The sequence below is a fragment of the Dendrobates tinctorius genome, unplaced genomic scaffold (genome assembly GCF_039654945.1).
Source record: "Dendrobates tinctorius isolate UK_male_01 unplaced genomic scaffold, ASM3965494v1 ptg000133l, whole genome shotgun sequence".
NCBI lineage: Eukaryota > Metazoa > Chordata > Amphibia > Anura > Dendrobatidae > Dendrobates > Dendrobates tinctorius.
Window position 1 is genome coordinate 37,021,115 of NW_027361801.1, and position 16,184 is coordinate 37,037,298.

The following is a 16,184-nucleotide window of genomic DNA, read 5'->3' on the forward strand; positions in this document are numbered from 1 at the left end:
GACCCTGAGGGGCCCCTGCCACAAAATCGGACCCTGAGGGGCCGCGGCCACAAAATCAGACCCTGAGGGGCCGCGGCCACAAAATCGGACCCTGAGGGGCCCCAACCACAAAATCGGACCCTGAGGGGACCCAACCACAAAATCGGACCCTGAGGGGACCCAACCACAAAATCGGACCCTGAGGGGCCCCGGCCACCAAATCGGACCCTGAGGGGCCCCGGCCACCAAATCGGACCCTGAGTGGCCCCGGCCACAAAATCGGACCCTGAGAGGCCCCACCCAAAAAAATCGGACCCTGAGGGGCACCACCCACAAAATCAGGCCCTGAGGGGCCCCACCCACAAAATCAGACCATGAGGCCAAAGTGGCCCCTGAGAGGCACCCACAGTTAAATCGCATCCTGAGTTGAAAGTCTTGCAGGGGCAGCAGGCAATTCTCTCTTAAAGGGGCAGCCCGGGCACCATTTCAAACCACTATCTGTACTTCCTTCAGGAAATACACATCTACTGTTAATTTTGTTATCTTTATTCAGTTGATTTCCGCAATTAATGCGGCCCAAACCGCTACACACACAGACTCCGTTGAGGCGTCGTTTTGAAACCAGCGTCCACGAGTGGTGTGCTAAGTATTTTTCGTGTCGATCGGATTTGTAGCTTTTGCGCAATTTGCCTTTGAATTTTTTTTTTCTCATCATTGGAATGCATTGTCTCAATGCATTGCCATAGGAATACATTGGGCAGTCGTGAGGCAATTTAAATTTGAGGACCAGTTGCGGCAGTTAAGCTCATTGATATGCGCAGGCAGACCCAGTTACTATGCCAACGCCTACAAACTTTACGTGACCCCACCAGGACTTAGTTTCTGCCAGATAATATCAGCTCTTAAAGCGAAACCCAAAGCACAAATGCAAATCGAGCTTCATCACATGACGCATGCCCCTGAGAGAGAATGTTCGCCAAAGTGGATTTAGAAGCCCAGTGCGCCAAACTGTCTCTTAAAGGGCTGATGCGCCAAAGTGATTCTTAAAGGCCGGTGCACCAAAATGAGTCTTTAAGGGCCGGCACGCCAAATCGAAAGATGGGTGACCCGAGGCTCCAAAACGGAGGCTGATTGACCCCGGTCTCCAAATCGGACCAAGAGTGGCCCTGCCCACCAAAACGGACCCTGAGGGGCCCCGCCCACCAAAACGGACCCTGAGGGGCCCCGCCCACCAAATCAGACCCTGAGAGGCCCCGCCCACCAAATCGGACCCACAGTGACCCCACCCACCAAATCGGACCCTGAGGGGCCCCGCCCACCAAATCGGACCCTGAGGGGCCCCGCCCACCAAATCGGACTCTGAGGGGCCCCACCCACCAAATAGGACCCAGAGTGGCCCCGCCTACCAAATCGGACCCAGAGTGGCCCCGCCCACCAAATAGGACCCAGAGAGGCCCCGCCCAGCCAATCGGACCCTGAGGGGCCCCGCCCACCAAATCGGACTCTGAGGGGCCCTGCCCACCAAACCAAACCCTGAGGGGCCCCGGCCACAAAATCGGACCCTGAGGGGCCCCGCCCACCAAATTGGACCCATAGGGGCTCCACCCACAAAATCGAACCCTGAGGGGCCCACTCACAAAATCGGACCGAGAGGCCCCGGCCACAAAATCTAACCCTGAGGGATCCCGTCCACGATTTCAAGCCCCGAGGAGCCCAGGTCATCAAATCGGATCCTGAGGGGTACCACCCACCAAATCAGACCCTAAGGGGCCCCACAGGCCAACGTGACCCCTGAGAGGCACCCACAGTTAAATCGGATCCTGAGTTGAAAATCTTGCAGGGGCAGCAGGCAAGTCTCTCATAAAGGGGCAGCCCGGGCACCATTTCAAACCACTATCTGTACTTCCTTCAGGAAATACACATCTAGTTATTATTATTAAGTTGATTTCCGCAATTAATGCGGCCCGAACCGCTACACGCACAGACTCCGTTGAGGTGTCGTTTCGAAGCCAGCGTCCATGAGAGGTGTGCTAAGTATTTTTCGTGTCGATCGGATTTGTAGTTTTTGCGCAATTTGCATTTGAAAATTTTTTTTCCCGTCATTGGAATGCACTGTCTCCAATGCTTTTGAATGGGGAAATGGCAAAACGTGCCCTGAGGCGATTGAAATGGCAGTTGAGCTCATTGACATGCGCAGGCACACGCAGTTACTATGCCAACGCCTACAAACGTCACATGACCTCTCCAAGACAGAGCTTCTGCCACATAATATCAGCTCTTAAAGCAAAACCCACAGCAGAAAGGCAAATCTAGCTTCATCACATGACGTATGCCCCTGAGAGAGAATGTGCGCCAAAGTGGATTTAGAAGCCCAGTGAGCCACCCTGGCTCTTAAAGGGCCGACGCGCCAAAGTGATTCTTAAAGAGCCGGCGCACCAAAATGAGTCTTAAAGAGCCGGCGCACCAAATCGAAAGCTAAGTGACCCAAGGCTCCAAATCGGAGGCTGATAGACCCTGGCCTACAAAAAGGAGGCTGATCCACCCTGGCCTCCAAATCGGACCCAGAGTGGCCCCGCCCACCAAATCGGACCCAGAGTGGCCCCGCCCACCAAAACGAACCCAGAGTGGCACAGCCCACCAAATCGGACCCTGAGGGGCCCCACCCACCAAATCGGACCCTGAAGGGCCTCGCCCACCAAATCGGACCCAGAGTGGCCCCGCCCACCAAAACGAACCCAGAGTGGCACAGCCCACAAAATCGGACCCTGAGGGGCCCCACCCTCAAAATCGGATCCTGAGGGGCCCAACCAACAAAATCGGACCCTGAGGGGCCCCAGCCACAAAATCGGACCCTGAGGGGCCCCAGCCACAAAATCGGACCCTGAGGGGCCCCGGCCACAAAATCGGACCCTGAGCGGCCCAACCACAAAATCGAACCCTGAGGGGCCCCGGCCACAAAATCGGACCCTGAGGGGCCCCGCCCACCAAATCGGACCCTGAGGGGCCCCGCCAAACAAATTGGACTCTGAGGGACCCCACCCACAAAATCGGACCCTGAGGGGCCCCGCCCTCAATATCGGACCCTGAGTAGACCTGGCCACAAAATCAGACCCTGAGGGGCCCCAACCACAAAATCGGACCCTGAGGGGCACCGGCCACAAAATCGGACCCTGAGGGGCCCCACCCTCAAAATCGGTTCCTGAGGGGACCAAACAACAAAATCGGACCCTGAGGGACCCCAGCCATAAAATCGGACCCTGAGGGGCCCCAGCCACAAAATCGGACCCTGAGGGGCCCCAGCCACAAAATCGGACCCTGAGGGGCCCCGGCCACAAAATCGGACCCTTAGAGGCCCAACCACAAAATCGGACCCTGAGGGGCCCCGGCCACAAAATCGGACCCTGAGGGGCCCCAGCCACGAAATCGGACCCAGAGTGGCCCCGCCCACCAAATCGGACCCAGAGTGGCCCCGCCCACCAAAACGAACCCAGAGTGGCACAGCCCACCAAATCGGACCCTGAGGGGCCCCACCCACCAAATCGGACCCTGAAGGGCCTCGCCCACCAAATCGGACCCAGAGTGGCCCCGCCCACCAAAACGAACCCAGAGTGGCACAGCCCACAAAATCGGACCCTGAGGGGCCCCACCCTCAAAATCGGATCCTGAGGGGCCCAACCAACAAAATCGGACCCTGAGGGGCCCCAGCCACAAAATCGGACCCTGAGGGGCCCCAGCCACAAAATCGGACCCTGAGGGGCCCCGGCCACAAAATCGGACCCTGAGCGGCCCAACCACAAAATCGAACCCTGAGGGGCCCCGGCCACAAAATCGGATCCTGAGGGGCCCCGCCCACCAAATCGGACCCTGAGGGGCCCCACCCTCAAAATCGGATCCTGAGGGGCCCAACCAACAAAATCGGACCCTGAGGGGCCCCGCCCTCAATATCGGACCCTGAGTAGACCTGGCCACAAAATCAGACCCTGAGGGGCCCCAACCACAAAATCGGACCCTGAGGGGCACCGGCCACAAAATCGGACCCTGAGGGGCCCCACCCTCAAAATCGGTTCCTGAGGGGACCAAACAACAAAATCGGACCCTGAGGGACCCCAGCCATAAAATCGGACCCTGAGGGGCCCCAGCCACAAAATCGGACCCTGAGGGGCCCCAGCCACAAAATCGGACCCTGAGGGGCCCCGGCCACAAAATCGGACCCTTAGAGGCCCAACCACAAAATCGGACCCTGAGGGGCCCCGGCCACAAAATCGGACCCTGAGGGGCCCCAGCCACGAAATCGGACCCTGAGGGGCCCCGGCCACGAAATCGGACCCTGAGGGGCGCCGGCCACAAAATCGGACCCTGAGGGGCCCCAACCACAAAACCGGACCCTGAGGGGCCCCAACCACAAAATCGGACCCTGAGGGGCCCCAACCACAAAATCGGACCCTGATGGGCCCCGGCCACAAAATCGGACCCTGAGAGACCCCGGCCACAAAATCGAACCCAGAGGGGCCCCACCCACAAAATTGAACCCTGAGGGGCCCCGCCCACAAAATCGGACCCTGAGGGGCCCCGCCCTCAAAATCGGACCCTGAGAGGCCCCGCCCACCAAATCGGACTCTGAGGGGCCCCGCCAACCAAATCGGACTCTGAGGGGCCCCACCCACAAAATCGGACCCTGAGAGACCCCGGCCACAAAATCGAACCCAGAGGGGCCCCACCCACAAAGTTGGACTCTGAGGGGCCCCGCCCACCAAATCGGACCCTGAGGGGCCCCGCCAACCAAATCGGACTCTGAGGGGCCCCACCCACAAAATCGGACCCTGAGGGGCCCCGCCCACCAAATCGAACCCTGAGGGGCCCCGCCCACAAAATCGGACCCTGAGGGGCCCCGCCAACCAAATCGGACTCTGAGGGGCCCCATCCACAAAATCAGACCCTGAGGGGCCCCACCCTCAAAATCGGACCCTGAGGGGCCCAACCAACAAAATCGGACCCTGAGGGGCCCCGGCCACAAAATCGGGCCCTGAGGGGCCCTGGTCACAAAATCGGACCCTGAGGGGCCCCGGCCACAAAATCGGACCCTGAGGGGCCCCGGCCACAAAATCGGACCCTGCTAAAAAGGAAGAAAAAAATGTTTATAAAATGGAAAGAGGGAGGCATATCTAAAGAAGAATATAATGCTGTCTGCAGAACCTGCAAGGGCACAAATCAGAATATCTAAAGCTGAAAATGAATTGAGGCTTGCAAGAGATGTCAAAAGCAATAATAAAGGATTTTGGGGATATGTCAAAAGTAAAAGAAAAGTCAAAGATGCTATAGGATTTTTACAGGATGAAAATGATGAAATGGTAAGACAGGATGTTGAGAAGGCTGAACTTTTAAATTCCTATTTTGCATCTGTTTTCTCTCAGAAAGGAAATGTAACATCAACTGTTATTCACTGTCCTATTAAGGGAATAGAAGAATCCAGGATATCTATAAACAGAAAGATAGTGAGGAAACACTTAGCTAACCTAAATGAATTCAAGTCTCCAGGTCCAGATGAATTACACCCCAGAGTACTGAAGGAGATAGCAGAAGAAATTTTTGAACCCCTCTCCATAATCTTTGAAAATTCTTGGAGAACAGGAGAAGTGCCAGAAGACTGGAGAAGAGCAAATGTTGTTCCTATCTTCAAAAAGGGGAAGAAGGTGGACCCAGGCAACTATAGGCCGGTGAGTCTGACTTCTATACCAGGAAAGATCTTTGAACAAATTATTAAACAACATGTATGTCAATACCTGGATAAGAATGAAGTGATTAAACAGAGTCAGCATGGGTTTGTAACTAATAAGTCATGTCAGACTAATTTAATTTCCTTCTATGACGGTATTACTGATTGGGTGGATCAAGGAAATGCTGTAGATATAGTATATCTTGACTTCAGCAAAGCATTTGACAAAGTCTCTCATACAATCCTTATTGAAAAAATGACTAAGTATGGAATGGACAAGGCAACTGTTAGGTGGATTCATAACTGGCTTAGTGATCGGACCCAAAGAGTGGTCGTAAATGGCTGCACATCCAGTTGGAAGAATGTCTCAAGTGGGGTACCACAGGGCTCTGTCCTGGGCCCTGTATTGTTCAACATCTTTATCAACGATTTAGATGAAGGAATTGAGGGTAAACTGATAAAATTTGCTGATGACACAAAGCTAGGAGGGATAGCTAATACTAGAGAAGAGAGAGAGAGGATTCAAAAAGATTTAAATAAACTGGAGATGTGGGCAGCAACTAACAGAATGGTTTTTAACAGGGAGAAATGCAAAGTACTAAATCTGGGCAATAAAAATGAAAAAAGCATATATAGAATGGGAGGAATAGGGCTAAGTGACAGCACATGTGAAAAAGACTTGGGTATACTAATAGATCACAGACTGAATATGAGTCAACAGTGTGATGCAGCAGCAAAAAAGGCAAATGCAATTCTAGGATGTATTAACAGAAGCATACAGTCTAGATCACGTGAAGTAATTATTTCCCTCTACTCCTCTTTGGTCAGACCTCATCTGGAATATTGTGTCCAATTTTGGGCACCACATTTTAAAAAAGACATCAACAAACTGGAGCAAGTTCAGAAAAGAGCGACCAGAATGGTGACCGGTCTGCAAACCCTGTCTTATGAGGAAAGGTTGCAGGATTTGGGAATGTTTAGTTTGCAAAAGAGAAGACTGAGAGGAGACTTAATAGCTGTCTACAAATATCTAAAGGGCTGTCACATTGTAGAAGGATCAACTTTATTCTCATTTGCACAAGGAAAGACTAGAAGCAATGGGATGAAGCTGAATGGGAGGAGACACAGATTAGATATTAGAAAAAACTTTTTGACAGTTAGAGTGATCAATGAGTGGAACAGGCTGCCACGAGAAGTGGTGAGTTCTCCTTCAATGGAAGTCTTCAAACAGAGGCTGGACAGACATCTAACTGGGATGATTTAGCGAATCCTGCTTTGAGCAGGGGGTTGGACCAGATGGCCCAGGAGGTCCCTTCCAACTCTACGATTCTATGATTCTATGATTCTATGGCCACAAAATCAGACCCTGAGGGGCCCCACCCACAAAATCAGACCCTGAGGGGCCCCGGCCATAAAATCAGACCCTGAGGGGCCCCTGCCATAAAATTGGACCCTGAGGGGCCCCGGCCACAAAATCGTACCCTGAGGGGCCCCACCCACAAAATCAGACCATGAGGGGCCCCACCCACAAAATTGTAACCTGAGGGGCCCCACCCACAAAATCTGACCCTGAGGGGCACCGGCAACAAAATCGGACTCTGAGGGGCCCCACCCACAAAATCGGACCCTGAGGGGCCCCGCCCACCAAATCGAACCCTGAGGGGCCCCGCCCACAAAATCGGACCCTGAGGGGCCCCGCCAACCAAATCGGACTCTGAGGGGCCCCATCCACAAAATCAGACCCTGAGGGCCCCACCCTCAAAATCGGACCCTGAGGGGCCCAACCAACAAAATCGGACCCTGAGGGGCCCCGGCCACAAAATCGGGCCCTGAGGGGCCCTGGTCACAAAATCGGACCCTGAGGGGCCCCGGCCACAAAATCGGACCCTGAGGGGCCCCGGCCACAAAATCGGACCCTGAGGGGTCCTGGCCACAAAATCAGACCCTGAGGGGACCCACCCACAAAATCAGACCCTGAGGGGCCCCGGCCATAAAATCAGACCTTGAGGGGCCCCGGCCATAAAATCGGACCCTGAGGGGCCCCGGCCACAAAATCGTACCCTGAGGGGCCCCACCCACAAAATCAGACCATGAGGGGCCCCACCCACAAAATCGGACCCTGAGGGGCCCCACCCATAAAATCGGACCCTGAGGGGCCCCGGCCATAAAATCGGACGCTGAGGGGCCCCGGCCACAAAATTGTAACCTGAGGGGCCCCACCCACAAAATCAGACCATGAGGGGCCCCACCCACAAAATCGGACCATGAGGGGCCCCACCCACAAAATCGGACCCTGAGGGGCCCCACCCATAAAATCGGACCCTGAGGGCCCCCAACCACAAAATAGGACCCTAAGGGGCCCCGCCCTCAAAATCGGACCCTGAGGGGCCCCACCCTCAAAATCGGATCCTGAGGGGCCCAACCAACAAAATCGGACCCTGAGGGGCCCCAGCCACAAAATCGGACCCTGAGGGGCCCCACCCACAAAATTGGACCCTGAGGGGCCCCGGCCACAAAATCGGACCCTGAGGGGCCCCGGCCACAAAATCGGACCCTGAGCGGCCCAACCTCAAAATCGGACCCTGAGGGGCCCCGGCCACAAAATCGGACCCTGAGGGGCCCGGCCCACCAAATCGGACCCTGAGGGGCCCCGGCCACAAAATCGGACCTTGAGGGGCCTCGGCCACCAAGTCAGACCCTGAGGGGCTCCGCCCACCAAATCGGACCCAGAGTGGCCTCTCACACCAAATTGGACCCTGAGGGGCCCCACCCACAAAATCCAACACAGAGTGGCCCCGCCCACCAAATCGGACAAAGAGTGGCCCTGCCCACCAATTCGGACCCTAAGAGGCCCCACCCCCAAATCGGACCCTAAGGGGCACCACCCACAAAATCAGACCCTGAGGGGCCACGCCCACCAAATCGGACCCAGAGGGGCTCCGCCCACAAAATCGGACCCTGAGGGGCCCCGCCCACCAAATCGGACCCAGAGTGGCTCCGCCCACAAAATCAGACCCTAAGGGGCACCACCCATAAAATCGGACCCTGAGGGGCCCCACCCACCAAATCGGACCCAGAGTGTCCCCGCCCACCAAATCGGACCCAGAGTGGCCCCACCCACCAAATCGGACCCTGAGGGGCCCCACCCATAAAATCGGACCCTGAGGGGCCCCGGCCATAAAATCGGACGCTGAGGGGCCCCGGCCACAAAATTGTAACCTGAGGGGCCCCACCCACAAAATCAGACCATGAGGGGCCCCACCCACAAAATCGGACCATGAGGGGCCCCACCCACAAAATCGGACCCTGAGGGGCCCCACCCATAAAATCGGACCCTGAGGGCCCCCAACCACAAAATAGGACCCTAAGGGGCCCCGCCCTCAAAATCGGACCCTGAGGGGCCCCAACCACAAAATCTGACCCTGAGGGGCACCGGCAACAAAATCGGACCCTGAGGGGCCCCACCCTCAAAATCGGATCCTGAGGGGCCCAACCAACAAAATCGGACCCTGAGGGGCCCCAGCCACAAAATCGGACCCTGAGGGGCCCCACCCACAAAATTGGACCCTGAGGGGCCCCGGCCACAAAATCGGATCCTGAGGGGCCCGGCCACAAAATCGGACCCTGAGCGGCCCAACCTCAAAATCGGACCCTGAGGGGCCCCGGCCACAAAATCGGACCCTGAGGGGCCCGGCCCACCAAATCGGACCCTGAGGGGCCCCGGCCACAAAATCGGACCTTGAGGGGCCCCGGCCACCAAGTCAGACCCTGAGGGGCTCCGCCCACCAAATCGGACCCAGAGTGGCCTCACACACCAAATTGGACCCTGAGGGGCCCCACCCACAAAATCCAACACAGAGTGGCCCCGCCCACCAAATCGGACAAAGAGTGGCCCTGCCCACCAATTCGGACCCTAAGAGGCCCCACCCCCAAATCGGACCCTAAGGGGCACCACCCACAAAATCAGACCCTGAGGGGCCACGCCCACCAAATCGGACCCAGAGGGGCTCCGCCCACAAAATCAGACCCTGAGGGGCCCCGCCCACCAAATCGGACCCAGAGTGGCTCCGCCCACGAAATCAGACCCTAAGGGGCACCACCCATAAAATCGGACCCTGAGGGGCCCCACCCACCAAATCGGACCCAGAGTGTCCCCGCCCACCAAATCGGACCCAGAGTGGCCCCACCCACCAAATCGGACCCAGAGTGGCTCCGCCCACCAAATCGGACCCAGAGTGGCCCCGCCCACCAAATTGGACCCAGAGTGGCCCCGCTCACCAAATTGGACCCAGAGTGGCCCCGCCCACCAAATTGGACCAAGAGTGGTCCCACCCACCAAATCGGACTCTAAGGGGCCCCACCCCCAAAATCGGACCCTGAGGGGCCCCACCCACCAAATAGGACCCAGAGGAGCCCCGCCCTCCAAATTGGACCCTGAGGGGCCCCTACCACAAAATCGGACCCTGAAGGGCCCCACCCACTAAATCGGACCCAGAGTGGCCCCGCCCACCCAATTGGTCCCTGAGGGGCCCCGCCCACCAAATCAGACCCTGAGGGGCCCCTGGCCACAAAATCGGACCCTGAGGGGCCCCACCCACAAAATCTGACCCTAAGGGGCCACACCCACAATATCAGACCCTGAGGGATCCCGGCCACCAATTCAAGCCCTGAGGAGCCCAGGCCACCGAATCGGATCCTGAGGGGCCCCACCCACCAAATCAGACCTGGAGGCCAAAGTGGCCCCTGAGAGGCACCCACAGCTAAAACGGATCCTGAGTTGAAAGTCTTGCAGGGGCAGCAGGCAAGTCTCTCTTAAAGGGGCAGCCTGGGCACCATTTCAAAGCACTATCTGTACTTCCTTCAGGAAATACACATCTAGTTATTATTACTATTCAGTTGATTTCCGCAATTAATGCGGCCCGAACCGCTACACGCACAGACTCCGTTGAGGTCTCGTTTCGAAGCCAGCGTCCTCGAGTGGTGTGCTAAGTATTTTTCATGTAGATCGGATTTGGAGTTTTTGCGCAATTTGCGCTTGAAAAAACATTTTCCTCAATGCATTTCAATGGGAAAATGTTGCCATAGGGAAAACATGGGACAGTCGTGAGGTGGCAGTTAAGCTCATTGATATGCGCAGGTTCACCCAGTTACTATGCCAACGCCTACGAACGTCACATGACCTCTCTAGGACAGCGTTTCTGGCAGATAATTTCAGCTCTTAAAGCGAAACCAACAGCTTAAATGCAAATCTAGCTTCATCACATGACGCATGCCACTGAGAGAGAATGTGCGCCAAAGTGGATTTAGAAGCCCAGTGAACCAAACTGGCTCTTAAAGGGCCGACGCGCCAAAGTGATTCTTAAAGGGCCGGCACACCGAAATGAGTCTTAAAGGGCCGGGGCGCCAAATCGAAAGCTGAGTGACCCCAGGCTCCAAATCGGAGGCTGAGCCACCCCGACCTCCAAATCGGAGGCTGATCCACCCTGGCCTCCAAATCGGACCCAGCGTGGCCCCGCTAAAAAAATCAGACCCTGAGTGGCCCCGCCCACCAAAACGAACCCAGAGTGGCACAGCCCACCAAATCGGACCCTGAGGGGCCCCACCCACCAAATCGGACCCTGAAGGGCCTCGCCCACCAAATCGGACCCTGAAGGGCCCCGCCCACCAAATCGGACCCTGAGGGGCCCCACCCACCAAATCGGACCCTGAGGGGCCCCGCCCACCAAATCGGACCCTGAGGTGCCCCGCCCACCAAATCGGACTCTGAGGGGCCCCGCCCACCAAATCGGACTCTGAGGGGCCCCACCCACCAAATAGGACCCAGAGTGGCCCCGCCTACCAAATCGGACCCAGAGTGGCCCCGCCCACCAAATAGGACCCAGAGAGGCCCCGCCCAGCCAATCGGACCCTGAGGGGCCCCGCCCACCAAATCGGACTCTGAGGGGCCCTGCCCACCAAACCGAACCCTGAGGGGCCCCGGCCACAAAATCGGACCCAGAGGGGCCCCGCCCACCAAATTGGACCCATAGGGGCTCCACCCACAAAATCGAACCCTGAGGGGCCCACTCACAAAATCGGACCGAGAGGCCCCGGCCACAAAATCTATCCCTGAGGGATCCCGTCCACGATTTCAAGCCCCGAGGAGCCCAGGTCATCAAATCGGATCCTGAGGGGCACCACCCACCAAATCAGACCCTAAGGGGCCCCACAGGCCAACGTGACCCCTGAGAGGCACCCACAGTTAAATCGGATCCTGAGTTGAAAATCTTGCAGGGGCAGCAGGCAAGTCTCTCATAAAGGGGCAGCCCGGGCACCATTTCAAACCACTATCTGTACTTCCTTCAGGAAATACACATCTAGTTATTATTAAGTTGATTTCCGCAATTAATGCGGCCCGAACCGCTACACGCACAGACTCCGTTGAGGTGTCGTTTCGAAGCCAGCGTCCATGAGAGGTGTGCTAAGTATTTTTCGTGTCGATCGGATTTGTAGTTTTTGCGCAATTTGCATTTGAAAATTTTTTTTCCCGTCATTGGAATGCACTGTCTCCAATGCTTTTGAATGGGGAAATGGCAAAACGTGCCCTGAGGCGATTGAAATGGCAGTTGAGCTCATTGATATGCGCAGGCACACCCAGTTACTATGCCAACGCCTACGAACGTCACATGACCTCTCCAAGACAGAGCTTCTGCCACATAATATCAGCTCTTAAAGCAAAACCCACAGCAGAAAGGCAAATCTAGCTTCATCACATGACGTATGCCCCTGAGAGAGAATGTGCGCCAAAGTGGATTTAGAAGCCCAGTGAGCCACCCTGGCTCTTAAAGGGCCGACGCGCCAAAGTGATTCTTAAAGAGCCGGCGCGCCAAATCGAAAGCTGAGTGACCCAAGGCTCCAAATCGGAGGCTGATAGACCCTGGCCTACAAAAAGGAGGCTGAGCAACCCTGGCATCCAAATTGAACCCAGAGTGGCCCCGCCCACCAAATCGTACCCAGAGTGGCCCCGCCCACCAAATCAGACCCAGAGTGGCCCCACCCACCAAATTGGACCCTGAGGGGATCCGGCCACAAAATCAGACCCTGAGGGGCCCCACTCACAAAATCGGACCCTGAGGGGCCCCACCCACAAAATCGGACCCTGAGGGGATCCGGCCACAAAAGGAGACCCTGAGGGGCCACGGCCACAACATCTGACCCTGAGGGGCCCCACTCACAAAATCGGACCCTGAGGGGCCCCACCCACAAAATCGGACCCTGAGGGGCCCGAACCACAAAATCGGACTCTGAGGGGCCCCGGCCACAAAATCGGACCCTCACGGGCCCTGGCCACAAAATCGGACCCTGAGGGCCCCACCCACAAAATCGGACCCTGAGGGGCCCCACCCACAAAATCAGACCCTGAGGGGCCCCAGCCACAAAATCAGACCCTGAGGGGCCCCAGCCACAAAATCAGACCCTGAGGGTTCCCACCTACAAAATCGGACCCTGAGGCCAAAGTGGCCCCTGAGAGGCACCCACAGTTAAAACGGATCCTGAGTTGAAAGTCTTGCAGGGGAAGCAGGCAAGTCTCTCTTAAAGGGGCAGCCCGGGCACCATTTCAAACCACTATCTGTACTTCCTTCAGGAAATACACATCTAGTTCTTCTTCTTCTTCTTCTCCTTCTTATTTTCCAGTTGATTTCCGCAATTAATGCGGCCCGAACCGCTACACGCACAGACTCCGTTGAGGTGTCATTTCGAAGCCAGCGTCCATGAGAGGTGTGCTAAGTATTTTTCGTGTCGATCGGATTTGTAGTTTTTGCGCAATTTGCATTTGAAATTTTTTTCCCGTCATTGGAATGAATTGTCTCAATGCATTTGAATGGGGAAATTTTGCCATAGACAAAACATGCCCTGAGGCGATTGAAATGGCAGTTGAGCTCATTGATATGCACAGGCAGACCCAGTTACTATGCCAATGCCTACGAACGTCACATGACGCCCCAAGGACAGAGCTTCTGCCACATAATATCAGCTCTTAAAGCGAAACCCACAGCACAAATGCCAATCTAGCTTCATAACATGACACATGCCCCTGATAGAGAATGTGCGCCAAAGTGTATTTAGAAGCTCAGTGATCCAAACTGGCTCTTAAAGGGCCGAAGCGCCAAAGTGATTCTTAACCCCTTCACGACCTTTGACGCCACGTAGGCGTCATGAAAAGTCGTGTCAGAACGACCCATGACGCCTATGTGGCGTCATGACTTTAAAGCCCCCCTGCGGGTCGGGTGACCTAGGTCACTGAAGGGTCACCCGACCCACAGATACAGGGGGCTTTGTTCTTCGCCACAGGGGGCGTGGCTTCGCCCCCACGTGGCTACAATCGCTCTGATTGGCTGTTAAAAGTGAAACAGCCAATCAGAGCGATAGTAATATTTCATCAATGAAAATTGATGAAATATTACAATCCAGCCATGGCCGATGCTGCTGTAGCATCGGACATGGCTGGAGACACTGATTCCACCCCCCCACCGGCGATCGCCCCCCCCGCAACTGAATGACAGCGGCGATCTGCCGCCGCTGTCATCATCTGCCCCCCTCCCATTCCCTCTGCTCCCCGCCAGCCTCCGATCCCCCCCTCACCCCCTCTCACCTCCCCCGGCACCTCCTAAGTCCCCCTGTCGCTCCCGGTGTCCGGCAGGTCCGGTTCATGGGCGCCGCCATCTTAGAAAATGGCGGGCGCATGCGCAGTGCGCCCGCCCGAATCTGCCGGCTGCAGATTCCATTCTTTCATTTTGATCACTCTCACAGTGATCAAAATGAAAGAAAAAGTAAATAAACCCCCCGATTATCACCCCCATAGGTAGGCAGAACTAATAAAATAAAGAAAATATTTTTATTTTTATTTTTCCATTAGGGTTAGGGTTGAAAAGAGGGTTAGGGTTAGGGTTAGGGTTGAAAAGAGGGTTAGGGTTGAAAAGAGGGTTAGGGTTAGGGTTGAAAAGAGGGTTAGGGTTAGGGTTGAAAAGAGGGTTAGGGTTAGGGTTGGAAAGAGGGTTAGGGTTGGAAAGAGGGTTAGGGTTAGGGTTGGAAAGAGGGTTAGGGTTGGAAAGAGGGTTAGGGTTAGGGTTGGAAAGAGGGTTAGGGTTAGGATTGGAAAGAGGGTTAGGGTTGGAATTAGGGTTAGAATTAGGGTTAGGGTTGGAATTAGGGTTAGCGTTGGAATTAGGGTTAGGCTTGTGGTTAGGGATGTGTTAGGGTTAGGGCTGTGGTTAGGGGTGTGTTGGGGTTAGAGTTGGAGTTAGAATTGAGGGGTTTCCACTGTTTAGGCACATCAGGGGGTCGCCAAACGCGACATGGTGCAACCATTGATTCCAGCCAATTTTGCGTTCAAAAAGTCAAACGGTGCTCCCTCCCTTCCAAGCCCTGACGTGTGCCCAAACAGTGGTTTACCCCAACATATGAGGTATCATCGTACTCAGGAAAAATTGCACAACAACTTTTGGGGACTAATTTCTCATGTTACCCTTGGGAAAATAAAAAATTGGGGCTAAAAAATTATTTTTGTGGAAAAAAATGATTTTTTCATTTTCACGTCTCTGCATTATAAACTTCTGTGAAGCACTTGGGGGGTTCAAAGTGCTCACAACACATCTTACATACATTCCTTGGAAGGTCTAGTTAACAAAATGGGGTCACTTGTGGGGGGTTTCCACTGTTTAGGCACATCAGGGGCTCTGCAAACGTAATGACGACCGCAGACTATTCCATCAAAGTCTGCATTTCAAAACGTCACTACTTCCATTCCGAGCCTTGACGTGTGCCCAAACAATGGTTCCTCCCCCCATATGGGGTACCAGCGTACTCAGGACAAACTGGACAACAACTTTTGGGGTCCAATTTCTCCTGTTACCCTTGTGAAAATAAAAAATTGCGGGCTAAAAAAATCATTTTTTGAGGAAAAAAAAGATTTTTTATTTTCACGGTTCTGTGTTATATACTTCTGTGAAGCACTTGGGGGTTCAAAGTGCTGCTCACCACACATCTAGATAAGTTCCTTGGTGGTCTAGTTTTCAAAATGGGGTCACTTGTGGGGGGTTTCCACTGTTTAGGCACATCAGAGGCTCTGCAAATGTAACATGATGCCCGCAGACCATTCGATCAAGTCGGTATTTCAAAACGTCACTACTTCCCTTCCGAGCCCCGACGTGTGCCCAAACAATGGTCCCTCCCCACATATGGGGTATCAGCATACTCAGAACAAACTGGACAACAACTTTTGGGGTCCAATTTCTCCTGTTACCCTTGTGAAAATAAAAAATTGCGAGCTAAAAATTCATTTTTTGAGGAAAAAAAAAGATTTTTTATTTTCATGGCTCTGCGTTACAATCTTCTGTGAAGCACTTCGGGGTTCAAGGTGCTCACCACACATCTAGATAAGTTCCTTGGGGGGTCTAGTTTCCAAAATGGGGTCACTTGTGGGGGTTTCCACAGTTTAGGTACATCAAGGGCT